At 40.8% G+C, this 20,143-nt stretch overlaps 1 protein-coding gene across 1 annotated transcript in view; it reads right to left on the bottom strand.

Moving 5' to 3' along the window:
• RNF150 (ring finger protein 150) overlaps nt 1-20,143 on the bottom strand; it is a 239,125-nt gene that overhangs the window by 217,621 nt on the left and 1,361 nt on the right. The window lies entirely within an intron of this gene.

Here is a 20,143-nt window from a genome sequence, read left to right as displayed (position 1 = left end):
GACTCTCAACCACTGCGCCACCAGGGAAGCCTTACTCCTAAATTATTTTTAAACTGGAACTAGAAAAAGAATATAAAAGGTTAATGAGGCAAGTGGAAATATAATTAAATTGATCTATTTATAGGAAAGCTCAGAAACACTGATGTGGACGTTTTAGATATCAAGTTCTCTTCCCTTAGGTGCTAGAATGATTCCTTTTATAGAAAATTCCAAAGGTCTGTGGACATTCATTTAATTTTTATTAAAGGATAAGGCAGTAAGATTGCAGGCAGAAAAAGTAGTGTTTTACTTCAGTTCTGAATAAACCTGTAATAATTTAACAAGGTTACACTGCAATAGGGAAATACCTGATGGAGACAGTGTGTTTGTTCTGATCAGGGATTGTAAAGGGAAGTAAGAGGTGATGAGGCTGAGGGGCATGGGAGGGAGTGAAGGTCAAGTTTTCTTGGTCTGTGCACATCACCTAATTGGCTCACTTCTGAATCCAGTGGAGAATGTTGGCAGCTGCTGCTGGAAGCACAAAGACAACAGAGACTCCTGCAATTCAGGTCAGAGGTCACCAATAAACATCCAAATAAGGATCTGCTCATCCTTATTACACGGGCTGCAAGCATAACCACAAAAGCCATCTTTCCGACTGCTCACACCAACACCATCACCCGGCAAAGTTCTCAGGGCACAAACCTTTGTCTTTTGTCTGTTTTGAATCATCTCCAACAAAGCTAATGGCAGCCAGAGCTGAGTAGCAACTTGGCAGCAGAAGAGCTATGAAATGTTTCCATTCTTAAAGCGGGGGGAAAGAGGTAATTAAAAGATTGCAAGGTTCCAATGACTAGATTTTGCCTTTAGATCTCTTTATCCATTAAGAATGGTATGTTCAAACTTGGACAAAACATTGCTTCCCCCTCTCTGAAGCCTTCAACAGATGATACTCCACACAATAACAACAATAATTTGATGATTCTATTCAATGTCCCAAATCCAAATTGGTTGCACACACAAGAGGAGCCCAAATTGTCAACCTCTTCACGCGCAAAAAAAAAAAAAAAAAAGTAACTGTTGCTGAAATGCCAGTATTTGCAATGGCATGAACAATGATCATTCAAATGATGAAGATTCTAAAGTATGAGTCTGTGAGTTTGGAAAGGATATCTAAGTTGAAATCATTCCAGTAAGACCAAAATACAAACCTAGGCACTGCCAACACTATCATAGTGATCTATTTTCTCTCTCTCTCTCTTTCACACAGACACACACACACACACACACACACACACACACATACACAGACACACACACACACACACACACAGACACACACACACACACCCCTACACTTCTTTACTACAGACATTATTTATCCCCATCATGATTTGGAATCCAAATACTAATATGCACTGCCCTCATTTTTATAATCCCAACCCTGTACGCCTACTGTTTAGAAGTTAAAGTCTTCTGAACTCTATATATTCTATACAATCCAACCATTAACAAATTTCTTTCCGGAGACTGAAGTTCCAGGATTAGAAATGGCAGTACCAAATTCACACCCATACGCAGGAAAAGGCTTCTGGTAATGGTTTTGTAAATTAAAGGATTTCTTCAGATTGGCCAATTTACCTAAAGTTATTATTTGCCCTTGAGTGAATCTAGATCAAACTCCCAAATTAAGGCCCAGCATGTTAACTGGATGGGATTTTTGACATCATCAGGTCCAAGTGCATCATCACACATCAAATCCCATAGCCTCAGCCTTTTGACCTCTTGGCAACAAGTGGCATTATGTACCTCTTGACAGAAATTCTCTCATTCCTAGGTTTCCATAGTTTTATTTTGGCTTTCTTCTAACCAGAAAGCTCCTTTCCACTACTACCCCCCAAATGCTACCCTCCCACCCTCACCTTCTGTTCTGTAGCCTCACATTACACCTCCTCCGGTGTTGGTTCCATCCACCCTCACAGTTTCAACCCTCAGGGCTATATTAGTGGCGCTACTATCTATGTGTGCAGCCTCGATGATCTCAAACACAACATGCCCAACACTGAATCCACGCTTTCCTTCCAAACCTCTTCTTTTTCTTGTATTCTTTTTCATAATGTCGTTCATCACTCACCCATCCAAAACTGTCATTTCTGAGTCCACCCTCAGTCAGACATCAATTTCTCAAAATTGTTTCTGAAATCTCTAGACTACTGTTATCAGCTTCATAATTACATTCTCTAAAGCCAATGTCTCTTATATACATTCCTCATCAGAGTTAGGATGATGATTTTCTCAAAGAGAGCTCTGACAATATTTGCTTAAAAACCTTTCATGGTTTCCTATCACCTACAGGAAAATGTCCAACTACCTAGTATCCTTCCCATCTCAAACTATAATATTTTTTAGTCTCGTCTCACCATACAATCCATCTGCTTGTCACTCAGCCGCACTCACCTTCTCTCAACAATCAAATAAACGTTTTCCTCTGCTTACAGGGTTCCCATCTTCTACTTTTCTCACAACTCTGATTACTTTAAAATGTCACCTCCTCGGGGCTTCCCTGGTGGCGCAGTGGTTGACGGTCCACCTGCCGATGCAGGGGACGCGGGTTCGTGCCCCGGTCCGGGAAGATCCCACATGCCGCGGAGCGGCTGGGCCCGTGAGCCATGGCTGCTGAGCCTGCGCGTCCGGAGCCTGTGCTCCGCAACGGGAGAGGCCACAACAGTGAGAGGCCCGCGTACCGCAAAAAAAAAAAAAAAAAATGTCACCTCCTCTAAAAAGCCTTCTTCAAATCTCCAGGCCCACTTAATCATTCCTGGGTGTTCCTATAGCACTTTGTTCACGCTAATAATATCACACATGGACTATACCCTTCTTGTCTGCTAGATGGTAACCTGTTTTAGGAAAAAAAAAAAAAAAAAAGGTACCTTGCTCTTTGTATAGCCAGGATTTAATACACCTGTGCATAGTAGGTGCTCAATTAACAACTGCTAAGTAAATATGTAAACACAGTGAAAAACACTCTTGAATTAAGAGAAGATGTGAATTTCAGTCCTACCTTGGCTAGGACTCAAACTTTGAGCTTCATCTGTAGGCTGGGATAATAGAATCTTTTCTATCTATGAAATACTATTACAAGAATAAATGAAATCAAGTTGAGGGAAGCACTATTTCTCTGTATTTCAAATACAGAGAAATATATTAAGTATAATCCAAGAGTATAATCTTTTAATGTCTATCCTTTCACCTAGATATATCAAAGGTTAAAAGATTCTATAGCCAATGTCTAAATTGGGGATGAATATAAGTAATGAAAAATAGGTACTTTACATATCTTAGCATTTAGTGTTCCTAGAAATCAAGGGTGACTTCAATTTAATATCATTATGCTGCACAGATCACATTAAGTATTAGCATGTAGAAGCACTCACTATGTTATAGAAAAAAAAAGCATAGGCTTTTGATTAAAATAGGTGTGAATCCTAGCACCATGTATTACTTTGCTTTCTTATTAGCATCATAAAATTATAGAATGCTAATTATAAAATGCCTTTTATAGCACTTCTTATATGTATAAGTACTTTACATATATTATCCCATTAATTCTCTCAAGAGCCCCATGAAATAGGTCCTATTATTCCCATTTTTACATACAAGAAAACTGAAACAGGGAGGTTGGTTAACTTGCCCCACGTAGCAAAGCTATTATGAGGCAGAGCTGGGATGTGAGTCTGGGTGGTCTGGTTTTAGTCTGGCTCTAACTAACACATGCGGCCAATCTAAATAATGACGTGACAGGCTAGTACAATACCTGACCCACAGTGAATTCTTGACAAACACTGGTTTCCTTTTGTACTTAATGATACTTGGGTGACGATGATACATGCAAGTGGTCCTGAGGTCCATCATTTCCTGACTACACACCCACGCCATATGGACTCCGTGAAATGGAGATCTTATCTGTATGGTATACTACCCTCCTTCTCATATACGCAGAATTTCCAAGAAAACTAGAAGAAAAAATCAAAACATTTTAGCTAGCTATTAATTCATCCATTCAAACGGGAGCTAGATAGATCTCTTTTTTCTTTTGTCGAATCATTAAAATGTCATTACACAGGGCCAAGGCAAAGGTAGAGTTCTCCAGTTTTGTTCTTTCAGACCCTCTGGTTGTCTTTTGACAAATCCTAGCGTGGCAATGCTGCTGTCTATTACAATCAGCGTGGTTCGCACTGTGTAAACTTGCTCCAGCTCTCCCTCCTCTCTGATAATCTTGGAAGCTCTCCTCTCACGGGGATGTTGCTGCAGTTCCCACTTTAGCCTATCATTCAGGGAGGAACAGTGTGAAACACTCTCTCCAAATATAGCTCCCATCTCTGCAGTGCTCTTGGCTGGCGCTGGCTTCAGACCTGAAAAGTACATTTGCTTACAACTACTGGGGTAGACAGACTTCTTCATAGTTCCTCCAACTGGGTTAATTCTTACATACGTATCTTTGTTGGTACCAGCATGCTTTTTAATTGTTTTCTTAAAAAATTTTTTCTAGTTTAATATTGTTTTCTATTTCAATAAATACCATGTGTCTCCACTGTCAGCTACACAGGGCTTCTTGAATTATGGACTGGTGCATTATCAATATTTAATAGTCATATTTAATGGTGTCTTTAGCATTTACCATGTGCCAGGTTCTATACTATATGCTTTACATGCATTCTCATAAGATTCTCAATAAATTTATAGCAACAGGACAACAAAGAATTATTGGGCAGAAAATGCCCATAGTTCCATGATTGAGAATTCTGTTCCAGAGGGAGTGGTCCTTCAATTTTTCACAGATAACTTTCCTCCCAACCATACATATCACCTGCTGTGTGGGTCTCCAATAAGGCCATAAACTCTTGGGGCTTTGTGCTTTTCACTGATAAAATAACTAACTCATACTTTTTAATCAATAAAATAAAATAATTAAACTTGATGATCTCTAAAATCTTTCAGAGAAAGTCTGTTTTTGTTTTGTGGTTAATTAAAAAAATAATATCTGGGTGATTTTGATAATCCAGAGAGAAAAAAATTACAAATCCATTGGTCTACAGGCAGACATAAGTTCACATTGCAAGGGCCTTCTTGGCCAGCCTGCCTGGGGAGATTTGTGCAGATGGTAAAACAGTGTATGTACGTTAAGAAAAAAATTTTAAGGAATACTCACTACTAAGAATCGTACAAGTGAAAATACTAGGATTTATGTTAAAATAAGCAACCAAAGGGCACACTAAAAATAGACAAATTACCAAGCATGAAGAATCACAAACACAATTAAAGAAAATCTTATTTAAAATCAAGGGGGTAGCAATTTAATGAGCAGTCAAAACTGCTCTGGGATAATGTGAATCAGGCAACATCCAAGCCCAATTAAAATTTTAAACTATATACTATATGTACGTGTATACACGCACGTTTTTAAAATTCCCATAGTGACAGTAACAGGGTTATCCTTTTATTTTGACCTTAAAATATCTTTCAGGTAAATGGGATTTATATTGGTTTGCAAATATTCATAGTAATTACAAATTTAGGAAAAATCACAGTAGGATACATGTAAAGGAAGTGATTTATAGAACTCAAAGTCACATTTAGGGGTAGAAATTTCCATAGACCCATTTACTTCAATAGAATTAGCAGATAGGAACCTGACTCAATTCGCTAAGAACATCAGCATTTTGAACTAATGGGAATTAGTCAGTCTGAGAACTATAACTATCTTTAAGCCAAAATATTCAGACAATGACTCTAATATAACCAAAGACATTACCATATCCACAGAGCACAAGATTTGACTTGTGAATTAAATCTACAGCAGTTTGTACCTTATATGTCCCTAAGAAATATTTCTCATGCAATGAAAGAATTGCATTGCTGCAAATATACAATTTAATAACAATGGTAAACAATAAGTTACCTAATATTTATGGGAAACAATGTTTTCAGACAGATTATCTTTAAAGGAGTTTCTTTTTGTTCCCCCCTCATAAAAAAATATATTGAAACGTAAAAATTAGTAGAAAGTCAAAGAAATCCTACACGCCTCCTAATATAGTTGAAAGTGATATAGATCTGGATTAAAATATCAGCTTTGCTTTTGTCCATCTGTGACTCTGGGCAGGTTCCCAACTCAGAGGGTGTATAAAAGGAGTGAAATACGAAAGACACCTAATGCAGTGCTTAGAGCCTTGTGTGTTCAGAACGAGTGTTGATTCTCCTCTTTCTAATATTTATTCAATCCAGCAAAGATTTGCTGAGTTGCTCTAATGAACAAGGTGATAAATTTTAACATATGGGCCTGGAACCAGAAGAGGTGACTTGCAGAAAGGATGTCCTGGCTTATTCAAAAAGAGAATTTTCCTCAGTGGTCTCCTATGGAAGGAGAAGACAGGGCGTGGGAGACACCGAGTTCAGTGGCTACTTAGAACAGCCACGTGACCCTCACACAGTGGCCGCTGAAGGCTCCCCAGCTAGCGTCCAGCCATCTCACTTGAAGCTCCTTTGTCAAAGCTCCACAGGCCCCGGTCCCTGGGGAACTACTGTCAGGACCGCAGTCTGGCCCTAAGCTCATGAACACCAAGGCATGGTCTGACGTTGTCCATCACTGAGCTGCTAGACACCAAGGCACTGGCAGGTGGAAAGGGTCAGGTCATATTCACTGCATTTGAATCCTTCTGCCCTGTGACCTTGACAACTTAGGTTTTAGATGATCTCGGGTTTTTCTCATACCTTGGGTTTTTCTCAGCCGGCAGCGTGGTAAATAATGGCCAAAGCTATACGCTTATAGATGGCTTGCTACTTGGTGTTGAAATAATCTTATTGAAACTGGCTGCTGGCTCCAGAAGGGCAGTGCGTCTGCTTCACCAGAAATGCCCACTCCTCTGAAAAAGATGGGAGGAATCTGGGCTGAGAGTCACCCAGAAGCATAGGACAGTGGGATGAATGCTCGGTGACAGTGACCACCCGCCCTGCCCCAGTCAGTCAACCTAAGTGACAAACACATCTTTTTTAGCAACATGGTGGTTACCAAAGAGGCCACGCAAGGTAATGGCCTATTTCGGGATTATTGCTCCTTTAAAGAATATGTCCCATCTCAGTTACCAAAAATCAATCAAGGGCCAAAGTTTGAGCTGTTTTTCTGTTTTCTTACTTAAATTGTTCTGGCGGTGAAAGTGACAAACTGCAAACAGGAAACACAGAAGAATATATTTGCATGAGTCAATGAACTGCAATTATTTTAACACGCCAGTGACAGCATGTGCTGTTCCAGAATCTTAACCTACTCATAAATTTCATTTTAATGCCAAAAATATCACTTATTCTGGAATGCACAAACTGTACTGTAGTAATTATGTGCCACCTTTTCAAAGACTAAATATAAAAATAGCAAGCAAGCTCATGGTTATGCTCCGGTTCAAAATGAGTTCTCATTAGCTTCACTAAAGAAAATGGCTTGTTCTCTTCTTACCTACAATGTAATGTATTTTTCACACTCTAAGTTAATGAAACACAAAAGTCTTTTTATGAGTAAGACACTAAGATTTACTTAATATAGTACCTCAATAGAAAAGAACATTGATTAGTTTCAGACAGCAGTAAGCCAAACTATGACTCATTTAGTTTTACCAAAGAGAGTAAGACTTTCTAATTTTAAAGGATCGAGTTTTAATTAGGTGAATGGCTTTTCAAGATAGTCCCGGAGGTCAAGAAGATAGAAGAGACGAATGACTTTTTAATCTGCAGACTTTGGATTGTAATAAAGCATCGCTTCATGACTTTTCTGAGCATGGCCCTGTTTGAGCGGAACACTGACCTCTCCTGCACAGGTCTAGTGTTTGCAAGGTGAGCCTTAGAGATGCTGATCTGTTCCTTGAAACATTTGGTCTAAACTCCAGGTACCTCCCACCAAGTGAATGGCATCCAGATGGTCATGATTAAGCAGAACAATTAGCTAACATGACCATAGATGGAGAGTCATTCAAGACACTGGTGCTAGGGCCCAGTGTAACGGGCTGGGTGTGGACAGCGCCTTCCCTCAGGAAGCTCACAGTCTAGTAGGAAAGACAGCCAGGTAAGGAATTAATCTCAGTGAAGTGGAATCCATTTCATATAATAAATGCATTTAGGAAAGGAAGAACAAAGTAATGATACAGTAGATGTACCTTCCATAGAAATAAGCTCAAACTGATAAGGATAATATCACCTAATTGCTTCAAACTCTCTATGCATGTAGTTTTTCAGGGCTAAAAAGTAAAGGCATGCAAGTATATAAGAGATTAAATTCATTCCAGAGCAAACATCAACTGCTTTAACAAACAACTGTTGTAACCAAGGCCTCTTATTCTGACTTCACAGAAAACTCGGGCTTTCTCTTACAGTTCTCTCATTGCCCAAAAGGTCACAATTTGGCATATCTCACTGGTCATTTGCTATTTACAGAGACAGATTCATCTTAAACTATACAGGTAAGGTTTACGATCAACCTCTAAGATTTCCTTCTAAAGTAACACTTGGGTCCCCTTGGAGTATCAGGTCTACCAGATGCCCATCTCCCTAAAAACATCAGGCAGCACTATGTATGTCCAGCTACTTCTTTCAGATTTCTTTCTGTGTTTGATAACAGCTGACTCCAAAGGACATTTCTATTCTATTATCTGTAAAAAGTCCCCTTGCAGAACCTCCAAAGCAAAACTCCTCAGAACAGAGAAGCACTTGTTTGTAGGTCTTGGGGAGTAGGCAACTAGGTCTCAGAAACACTGGTAGGAGAACAGGAAAAGATCTCAGGATATAATGACTATCAAGGGTCAAGTGTGGGTTAGAAAGCAGATGAATCCCTCAGCACAGGCCCAGCAAGAATCGCTCTGCTGTGCATAGGAGAAGAAATGAAGTTTGTAATCCCTCAAATTAAATCTTGCCTTCAACATAAGGTAAATAAAAAGTATGGAATATAAAGTCATTACTCCATCCCTCAAGTGAGTGATGCACCTGACAACTGCGGATGGGTTCATATTCTATCATTCACTAATCCATTCATACTTTCAACAGATATTTACCGAGTGCCAGGTTCTCAGAATACAGCTGTTGACAAGACAAGAACCTTGTCCTTGTGGAGCTTACATTTTCACAGGGGTGACAGACAGTAAACAAGTAAATTAATGAAAGATATAATATAACAATTTCAAGTAGTGATAGTATGAAGAAAAATAAGGGAGGGTGAGGGAAGAGAGGATAAGTAGCAGATGAAGTTTTTAATGTGGCCACGGAAAACTCTGACGAAGGGGCGACGGAGCAGAGTCGGCAACGCTATGGAGGGGTGAGCCAGGTGAGTTATCTGAGGGAAATCTGCAAAAACTGAGGGCGGTGCCTGGTAACTCTCCCTGTTCACAAAAGTAATAAAACCTCATGATTTTATAATTACCTTTTGTTGGAAGATATTTTCCTCAGGGTACAGGAGGCATAGAAGCAAGCTGAATTTTCAAAATGAGTTGGTTAAATAAGGGAGAAATAGATAAATGTCTACCAGATAGTCTTCTTTGGGAGTCATTCTCACATATTTCAGATGCATAAAGAGATATCTGCTGTGTGAATAATAATTCTATCCAAAAAGTTGGGGGGAAGAGGGCTCCAAAGGGCCCGAGGTAGCAGCAAGTTTAGTGTATTTGAGGACCAGCAAGGAGAAAAGAGGGTCTGTAGGAGGGTGAGAGGAAGTATGTTTGGAAAAGAGGTGGACAGAATGCAGGGGCCAAATCAGGTCACACCCTGGGGGCTACAGCAAGAACTCTGACTCGGTCCAAAGTATGATGAGAAGCCCCTGGAAGATGTAAGCAGAGGAGTGATGTCCTTTGATTTTTTTTTTTTTTTTTTTTAAGTTTGTTCTATCTGCTATACGGGGAACAGATTGCAGGGGCAGGAATGGGAGCTGGACAGCGGCTGGAGGTGATAGCAGCAGTTCGGGCAGAGATGATGATGGCCGGGACTCAGTGGGTGATAATAAAGCTGGTAGGATGTAGTCAGATTCTGAATATGTTTCTTCTGACAATAATTAGAGTGAACATATATTCGATGTTCAGAGCTGCCCCTTTGCTGGTCGTGCAGTGTAAGAGCTCATGACAGCTGTGATAGGGACCCATGAGGCTCATTTCACAGGTGGAGGCTTAGGTGAATCACATGGTTCCTGAGCTCCCGGGCCCTCTCTGCCCAGCACGAGCCCAGTTTTCGCAGCTCCTATACCACTGTGCTCACATTCTGGAGTGGTGGAATCTCACTCTTACCAACTCAGTGACGTCAAACTTCTATCTTGAGCCCCACGTTGCTTTATGTTTCCCTGGCAATTGACCCAAAGGACAACTGGGTACCAGAATCACCTTTTTCACCACCACCACCCTTTACTGCCCCCCAAACTAGGTAATGCCAATGTTGATGAGGAAAATGGGGTCCTCCCTACTTGGGAAAAATACCAAGGTATTGCTACCTCTTCTGCTAGAGGCCTACAATCAAGATAAACGAGGATTTAGCCTATCAGTGAAAATTTCACCCAACAACTTCAATGTAATTAAAATGTCCAGTCATTTCTGACTCATTATTGTACTCTCTGACTGCTTTACAGAAGTTTGTGTGCTTTCCTCCACTTGCTGTGTTTGCCGTTTGTTTGTCTTCGTGCTGGTCTCCAAAATCTGGTGATTATTAGTGAGTCAGTAATTCATGTCTTGAGGTAATACTTAACTGCACATACTATCAGTTTTAATCGTAACAATTAACACATTTTAAACGTCTTTCTTTTCATGTAGGATTCTGATATCGTCAAAGGAAAAAGTACTATTTCTTAAATAACTAAAGAAGCACGGGATAGAAGAACCAGAGGAAGACTCTGGATTCACCCAGTGTGGTGGCCGTCAATCCCGGCAGCACATCAGAATCATCTGGAGAGTGCCCTCCCACCACCAGACAAATCAGAATCTCTGCAGGTGGGACCTGGGAGTCTGTAAGTTTTAAACTCCCCAGATGATTCTCGTGTGCGACCAGGATGGAGACGCACTGATCTAAACCAAGTTCCCCTCCAGGAGCCTCCTGCTTATCATTTTGAAATGAAAGAAAACCAAATGAAAGAGACCAGAGAGGGGAAGTGACTTGCCAACGGTAAAGCCAATTTGAGGCAGAACCACAACTGAAACCCAAGTTTCCTAATTCCCTGTTCAATTTGCACTGAACATCCCCAAGACACAGAAGAATCGAAGGGAACAGTGGGGGTTTCACCAACTGCAATCCTGATGATTCTATCATGGAGGCTTTTTTCCTCTTTTGATTCTCCACCTTCTGTGTCCTGCCCCGGCTGCCAAACTAATCTAGCTTGGAGCAAAGTGATGCAGAAAGCTGTGCCAGGACCCTGCAACAGCACTGTCAGCTGACAGATATTCTTTCTTCTTCAAAGGACAGCCATACTAGGGAGTGGGCGTATAACTGTAGACATCACTAAATGGGCTTAAAAAACAAAACAAAACAAAACAAAAAAACCCTGCTCTATAGCTACACATGAATAGCTTTTGACTTACTAGTGCCATATTCAGGAACTTGATCTAAGAAAGTAATCATGGAGATGCACCGATTTTTAGGCACATACAGACATTTACAGCAGCGCTGTTTATATGTAGGGGGAAAGTAGAAACATCACAGAAACGCTGAGGAAGTTTCAACATGCGCCTTTAAATTTTAAAAAGCTACAAAAACCTATGCAATATATTCCCAGTTTGGTAAAAGTAAATATGTAACCACAGAATGAAAAAAACACTAGAGTTTAGTGGGTGAGTGGTTGAGTTACTGAGGTTGTCTTCCTCTCTTTTTAAATGTCCCATATTTTCAAAATTTCCTATAAGGCATATGTCTTTCATTTTAACATATATGCTCACATATACACATATGTATTAAGGCTACGGGACAATAAACATATGCACAGAATTGGAGTTGGTTACAAAATTTGTGGATACCCTGTAACTTCTGCTTGTTACTGGTATGTCTTTTTTCTCCTGAGTTGAAGGGCATGAACAAGGCTCCCACTTCATGTCATATTCTACACGATGACTCAATTATTTTAACAGGAGACTCAAATTAGAATCTCCCTGACCCCATTTATATAAGTCAAAAGCTAAGAAAAAAAATGTTAGTGTCATGAAATATTTTTTTCATGAAATTAGAGACTAACATGTTAACGTAGTCCATCTTTCCAGTCTTATTTAACAGATCTTAAGATTTACTGAGCGCTTTCCATTTCCACCAAGGACCATTCTAGTCTTTGGGAACTTTACCCTGAACAAAAACTGTCTAAAAGCCTTGCTTCTTGTAGCCCTTACATTCTGGTGGGAGGACACATGCTAAGCATAAGTAAACTGAAGCAGGGAGAGGGGCGGAGTGTGCTGGGGATGGGAACGGGGGAGGGATGCTGCTATCCAAATAGAGTAACTAGGAGTGCCTTAGTGATGAGGTCACGGAGAAGTGACCTTCGAGAGGCACAGTCCTTCGTATCTGGGAGAAAGAACGTTCCAGGTCCTTTGGTAAATAAAGGAGAAAACACCTTGATAAGTAAAGGGGAAAACCTTTTCTCTTCCACTATTCTTTGGGTCATTTGGAACTACATGTAGGTGTAGTCAGTTTATGGTTACAGAATGGCCAGGTGAACATCTTCTGTAGAAAACGGGGACCAGGGAAAATAAATACTTATGGGTAAAAAAAGGCATTTGTATAGGTTCACTGACAATACCTCCGAAAAACCTCATGTGTTTGCCTTTTCAATAGTGCTTACATGGACTGTGTGTGTAAAAAACCATTTATGATGGAGAGATAAGAGGCTGAACTGGTTAATAAGAAAGAAAACATTTCCTGGATCTTGCCTAATATATGAGCTCTTTATATACCTTTGCCTGGAAAGAACATGAATAAGCCATACATTTAATGCAAAAATACTTTCTTTTTTCAAATCTATATCATGAAATATATGTCCATACATTGAATATGGAAAAGCCTAACAATCTGATACATAAGCTTTAATTTTATGACAAATGATGCTCATTTCTACCGAAACAGATTTTCTAAATACCGCTATTTCATGCAATAGACGAGATTTTTAAAAAAACATGATACTTGTAGAAACCAACTTATAACCAATGCTTTTGAGGCAGTAAAAGAAAATTTTCCTCTCATAGAGAAAAATAAAAGAACTAGATCTAATACTAGTCGTTAATATTTTAACTTCAATCTATAAAGCACACTTATCCCACCACAAGTTAAACTGCCGAGTGATTAACTCCTCAAAGTTTAAAATAAAAGATTATAGTATATACCTATAGACAAGGTTTCAATTTAATAGAACCACCATAATTGCAGCTTCGTAGAAGAAAAATAACACAGCACAAGGCAGCCTTATTTCTCTGGGTTTTATATTGCCACAAAATCCTCCAGAGCTGAGATAAAATGAAAGTCAAATCCTGTCAGGTTAACTGAAATTTAGCATCTCTCAATTCACATGATCAAATACACAGAATTTCAGCATCACTTCAGCCACTCAGTAATAAGTGAAGGTCCTCCTTTGAGTATATACCAAATGAAGTATCTCTTCTGGGGATAAACTGAAGACTTTCAGGGGCTATCAAAATATTAGGTTCTTTATATACCAAGTTTCATGTCCAAAAATGCAACAATAATGGTCAAGGTCTTCCTTTTAAAAAGCTGAGACTGGTTTCTAAACAAATTAATATTGCATTGGAAACATAATCAGTCCTTTCTAAAAAACTAAAAGAATAAGTTTTAGAGTCCTGGGTTCTTTTTGAATCTTTCCTGATTTCATGGTCATAAAATTCCTTCCTTTTTGAGAAGCCAGGGGACTTTTAAGAACAGAGGCATCAGGAGAGATGAGGATGAGACTCTTACTAAAGATTAGAAGATAAAGGTAGGATTCCTTCCAAATCCCCAGATACGTATTTCTATGAGCTGAAATGAGTAAACAAACCATACAGTATCTTGTTTTTGTTTTCTTTTTTTTTTGGCTGCGTTAGATCTTCATTGCTGCGCGCAGGCTTTCTCTAGTTGCAGCGAGCGGGGGCTACTCTGTTGCGGTGCGCGGGCTTCTCATTGCGGTGGTTTCTCTTGTTGCGGCGCATGGGCTCTAGGCGCGCAGGCTCAGTAGTTGTGGCTCACGGGCTTCGTTGCTCTGCGGCATGCGGGATCTTCCCAGGCCAGGGCTCGAACCCGTGTCCCCTGCATTGGCAGGCGGATTCTTAACCACTGCGCCACCAGGGAAGTCCCCAGACCATACTGACTTACATTGCCAATAATGTTATTTAACACTGATGTTGAATTATGGCTTTTAATGACAAGAGTCTGGAGTCCTTGGCTATTAGATATCTGCCTGCCGGTAGAGAGCCAGGTGAGGAGGTACAGTTTAGCACCAAATAAATAAACAAATACTAAGTGAGCGGGTGATATTGCTTTGGCCTGGGAGATTAAGACCAAGCATAAATAAGTTTTCTATATGTATCTCAAGAGGGAAACGGAATGGAAACCAAGGCTGTTGTTCAGAAATGTTTCTGAAATATCTAAATGATAGAGAATCACAAGTTCTCAGGCTTGAGAAGACCCTTCCGTCATCACCCATCAGGACTCTGGGCATAAATCCTGTGATCAGTTTCCATCTGAATGCAAGAGAAAGCTTCACCTCCCAAGAAAACCTCTTCCATCTCTCAACAGTTCTAACTTTATGAGTTTTTCTCCCTTTACTAAAGCAAGTCTGCTTTCTATAACTTCTCCTCACTAACCCTAGTTTGACTCCATAAAGCTGAGGTTCCAAATACCTAAGCCTCAGGGTTGAGGCCAGGGGCACATAGGAACAGAGCTGGCCAAGAGCCAGGCCATACATAGTGATGGGGCTTTGGGCCAGGTAATGGGCACACCGTTCACCTAAAACACCAGCCACTGCTCTGCAGGGACATGGGCCCCTGTCATCAGATTTTCTCATCAGAGGCCAGAAATGTGAATCTCAGTAAAAATATCCTGGGTCTTGAATATATAAGGAATAAACTGTGGAGTTCAGGCAGCTCTTAGAGCTCAACTAATTCAGACCTTTCATTTTATAAGTAAGAAACTGAGGTCCAGAAAAGAAAGTGACGGAGTGACGGGCCGAAGCCAAATGGTTACTCAGAGGCCAGTCTGGAGGACAGCAGCCCCAAACACAGGGTCCCACCTCTCCTGTCGCAAACATGCAGCCCTGCAAGGCTTGTTTTTGCAGCTTAAACATGTTTTGTCTTAAGAAAGGAGATTAATAGAGAAAAGCGAGCTACCTCTTCCAGTTATGAAGGAAGAAAAAAAGCCCTTCAATCAAAGTGCATTTGGTTGAGAGATGTGCTAAAGTATTCTGAAACGGGCATCAGCTTTAGATCACTTCCTGCCTCCATTATGAAGTCATTACTGTCCACAGCTAGTCTGTACAGTATCCTCTCAAGTTGAGAAAATATACGGAGCAGCAGCTACAAGCAGAGACTCAGGAGACATTGCTCAGGTTTGCAAGCCTGGCTCCATCACTTACTACCAGCATGACGAAGTCACTTCCCCTGTCTAAGCCTCAGTTTCCTGGACAGCGCCAATAACAGTACCTACCGCTCAGTGTTATTGTGAGAATTAAATGACCTAATACACAAAGTGCTTACAACATGCCTGACACAGAGTAAGCACCACAGAGGCAGAGGGCTACCATTTGCTGAAGAGAGGTAAACATATTACTTAAAGGAAAATGTAAAACAAAACTGCACAAAAATACTCTAAAAAATGAGTCCTGAAAAAAAAAAATTCTAGCAGCTAGTTCCTTTACAGAGGTTAAGGCAAAGGTGGACTTCATCCGTTAAAGTAAATGTAGCATGAACCTACGAATTAAAATCTTAGCACCCACTTACACAGGAAAGAGCCTCAGTACATCTCCTATGTTTTCTCCTCAAACCTTGGAGAAGGTCCTAGAATATATGAAATATACTCCATCTTGGGTTCCTCCTCGCCAAGGGCTGAGCTTATTTTCTGAATAGTTACTGCAACCATCTCCTCCCTCGCTCCATCTCTAAGTTACTATTAGGAATCCAGTCTCTCGAAAGTTCTTCCTAGATGTTTAGTTTCCTCCTTTCCCTTTAACTATGTACTAGTGAAAGATGAGAAGATAGCAAACACACTCTTCAAAAACGGAAAAAAAAATATGCATCATTTCTTCAGCATCACAACTCAGACACTTAACCACCTCCAAACACTTAATGATCTACCATGTTTATCATATAAATATATGTAAACCATATATAGATATATCTCATATTGCTCCGACGAGATTTCAATTTAACCCAAGAGAAAGCACAAATGCCACAGGAGAATCGTCAAATATTCACCAGCCATCAGAGGGAGCTGGGACACCCTGTCTCGAATCACAGAAACCACAAAGAGAAACTGGCACGATGGCTCTGGTGTCTAAAGCAGGAGAGGGTTAATACAGAGCTCTTTCCTAAGGCTGCCAGAGCCTCAGTGACCCCCCGGGTCTGGTGATCCATGCAGGAGCTCCTGTGTGTCACTGTGCACAAGGCCTATGAGAATTAGCATGTATTGACGGCTAGGTGCCAGCTACGGACGCAAGCACTGTACACGTGTGAACTCATTTAATTCTCATACCAAACAACTGAGGCTCCCCCATTTCACAAATGAGGAAACTGAGGTCCTGAGAGGCTAACCTGCTCAAAGATCCATAGTGAGGAAATAGCAGAAGCAGGACACAAACTCAACGGGCTGGCGAGAGGCTAAACTCCTAACTTACCACTTCCCCAAACTGCCTCTAGAAATGGCTGATATCACTTCCCTCAGAGTATACTTCAAGGTTCACAGGCATCTGACCAGCTCCAAGGACATCATTTGGATCTGGCTTCTTGCGGTACGCGGGCCTCTCACCGTTGTGGCCTCTCCTGTTGTGGAGAACAGGCTCCGGACGCACAGGCTCAGCGGCCATGGCTCACGGGCCCAGCCGCTCCGCGGCATGTGGGATCTTCCCGGACCGGGGCACGAACCCGCGTCCCCTGCATCGGCAGGCGGACTCCCAACCACTGCGCCACCAGGGAAGCCCGGATCTGGCTGCTTTTACCTGTACCTAGAAGTGTACTTCTGGGGCTCTCAGGTGGAGGCTGGATTTCTACACAGCTTTTTCCTCAAGCCCTCCGGTTGCTCTCTCACAAAGCCAACCTGGGAAGAAACTCTCTAAAGCACGAAAGATGCAGTTCCTCACATCCTCTTAGAGGGGACATATAAAGTCTCTGGTCCGTGGGCTTTATTTTTCCTTCATAATTGGAAGGAGTAGATCTCTTTTCTCTGTTAATCTCCTTTCTTCTTTAAGACAAAACGTGTTTGAGCTGAAGAAACAAATAATGGAGAGCAAGGGAAAAAGGAGAAAAAGGAAAAGCAGAGGAAGAATCAAGATGATGTTAAAAAGTAACTGTTAGTCATCGGAAACGCAAACAAAAACGGCAATGAAGACACCACTTCACAACCACTGGGACGGCCAAAATCAAAGGCAGATGACAACAAGTGTTGATGAGGAGGTAGAGAAATGTTCCACCTACTAAATGTTCCTCCTACACTGCTGGTGGAACTGTGAAATGGTGTGTTTCTTTGGAAATCAATCGTGCAGCTCCTCAAAAGGTTAAGCCACACAGTTGCCATATGACCCAGACTTTTCAGAAGTTTCACGCCTGGCTGTGTACCCAAAAGAAATGTCCACACACACACTTGTACATGAATGCTCACAGCAGCATTATGCATAATAACCAAAAAGTGGAAAGAACCTAAGTGTCCATTAATTGATGAATTTTGAAAATGTGGTATAAACATAGAAGGAAATATTATTTGGTAACAAAAAGGAATGTAGTACTGAGACATGCTACAGCATTGACAGACCTTGAAAACATTATGCTGGTGAAAGAGGCCAGTCACAGAAGAACACATATTACTTGATTCCATCCATATGAAATGTCCAGAATAGGCAAACAGAGACAGAAAGGAGATTAGTGGTTAACTAGGGTTGGTATATTGGAGAGTAATGAAGAGCAACTATTAATGGACACAGGGTTTCTTACTGGAATCAGTGGTGAGGGTCCTCAACTCTGTTGGTAGAGGAAAAGCCATTAAACTGTATACTTTAAATGAGTGAACTGTATGCTATGTGAACTCTCTCTCAATGTGCTCATATTTTTAGAGAGATTTAAAAGAACTGGTTACAAACTAAAGCTACTAGTCTATCCCAGGATAATCTGTGTCTTTGTGAATGAGAAACCATAATTGCAGAAGTGTCAGAAACCCAAAATCATAAGCGGGAAAGGAAAAATCAGAAGGAAAGGCTCTATGGAAAGGGGAAGGGGAAATGATTTCTATTTAACTGAATTTCAAGATAGTGGGTGTGCTGGGGTCACATCACCGCAAATGCATAGATATTACACCGTGGGGTGCCTAACACTAAATTCAGACTTTCTCCTCACCCGAAAGCTATCAGTGCTGAAAATAAAGGATCTAGAGGAGAGGTGAGGTTTTTAAAAAATGCAAAGGCTGACATTCACTTTTTGGAGACTGAAGTAAAAAGTTCACAAGTGTAAGGATCCTCTGTTATATTGCATCCCATGTTCACAAAATAAGAATATTTGATTAGCATCTAAAATGTACACCATTTCCTAAGATAAATTTGAGTCAGAATTCTAAATTCAACTAGAAAAAGTAAAGCCTTCACATTCTAGAGCTAAGTGTAACATACTGACAGCCAGACCAGCGCTGGCACTGGTTCACATTCAGGTAGAAAGAGTTAAAAGTGAAAGGTTCGCCAAGCCACCCTGTCATGGATCTCCTTATAATGAGACTTTAGCAGAAATCAATGCAATCTATGACTAAAGTGAATCCAGTCTCCTAACGTGGCAATACATCAAACGATAATATGGAAGCCTCATGGCTATTAGCAGATACAACGTTAACACATTTTTGGAAACAGAACAGTTAGATAGTAGAGAACTTCCTTGACATTTTTTTTTTAGTCTAACTTTCAAATTATCACCAAGCCCTTTATTTATTCTCACTACATCTTAATCAAGCATCATTTGTGTGGCAAATCAGCTTATGGCTTCCTTTAAAAACAGGCGAGCCATTAACTGACCCAATGTGTTGGCAGCTCTTTTTAGACAGGAACAAATGATGCCTCTTAACTTTGTGCTGGAAGCTGCAGAGTTTGATTTCATGCATATGCAAAAAGAAACATTTAAAGGATCCTGCAAAGTCAGCTAACAATCTTCTGGGAGTTTAAAGAACAGCAACAATAACAAAAACCCTCCTTCACACTCCCCCCACCGAGGTTTATATATTAAATATGCTTTTAAAGATACTTGACATGACTTAAAATGCTCTTTCCATAGTCCTCCAAATCCTTGACTGTCATAAAGTTTAAGTAGTGCTCTTATGACTCAAGGTCAGGGTACAGTCTTTTCACTTACAAAACTGTTGAGCTCAAGAAAGTATACCAAATGTTCCTCAGTGCTCTATCCTAACTTTTCCAAGAAGTTAACCGTCCCTTCCTCTTCTTCGTGAATTAGTGCACTGCATTATCTTTGGCCCCTGTGTTAGAAGCACTGACCTTTCCCCACTCCACCTGTTTGCATTAGGGTTGACAAGTTCCTTGTCTGACTACCAAAGGCAAATCCACTGTACATTTCCCTAATAGGTGACATGAGCTCTGGGAATGAAAACTTGTCCCCAGATAATGCACCACCCACCATGTGGCCAAAGCTTGGTACTCCATTTCAGTAGCATTAACTGTTTATTTTCTTTAAAAGCCAGATTTTGGTAATGTTTTGATTCGGTGACTCCAGTCTGAAAATGCATCTGTCACTTCCACTCCCTCCTCCTCCTTCCGGATGCCACAGCCTCAAACCCAGCAACCACTCTGGGGAAGGAGGGCAAGGTTCTCCGGACGTACAGAAACAACAAGTAACCCTGGACTCAAGGAGGCAAGGCTGCTAAAACGAGCTGCTTTTGCTGACAAGCCTGGAGAGAACTTTGTTGTTCCTACCACGGAAGCACTGCTATG

Source organism: Lipotes vexillifer, unplaced genomic scaffold, assembly GCF_000442215.2.
Source record: "Lipotes vexillifer unplaced genomic scaffold, Lipotes_vexillifer_v1.1 scaffold1945, whole genome shotgun sequence".
NCBI classification, from domain to species: Eukaryota; Metazoa; Chordata; class Mammalia; order Artiodactyla; family Lipotidae; genus Lipotes; species Lipotes vexillifer.
Note: the sequence above shows the minus strand (reverse complement) of the source record. Positions and strands in the feature narration are given on the sequence as shown.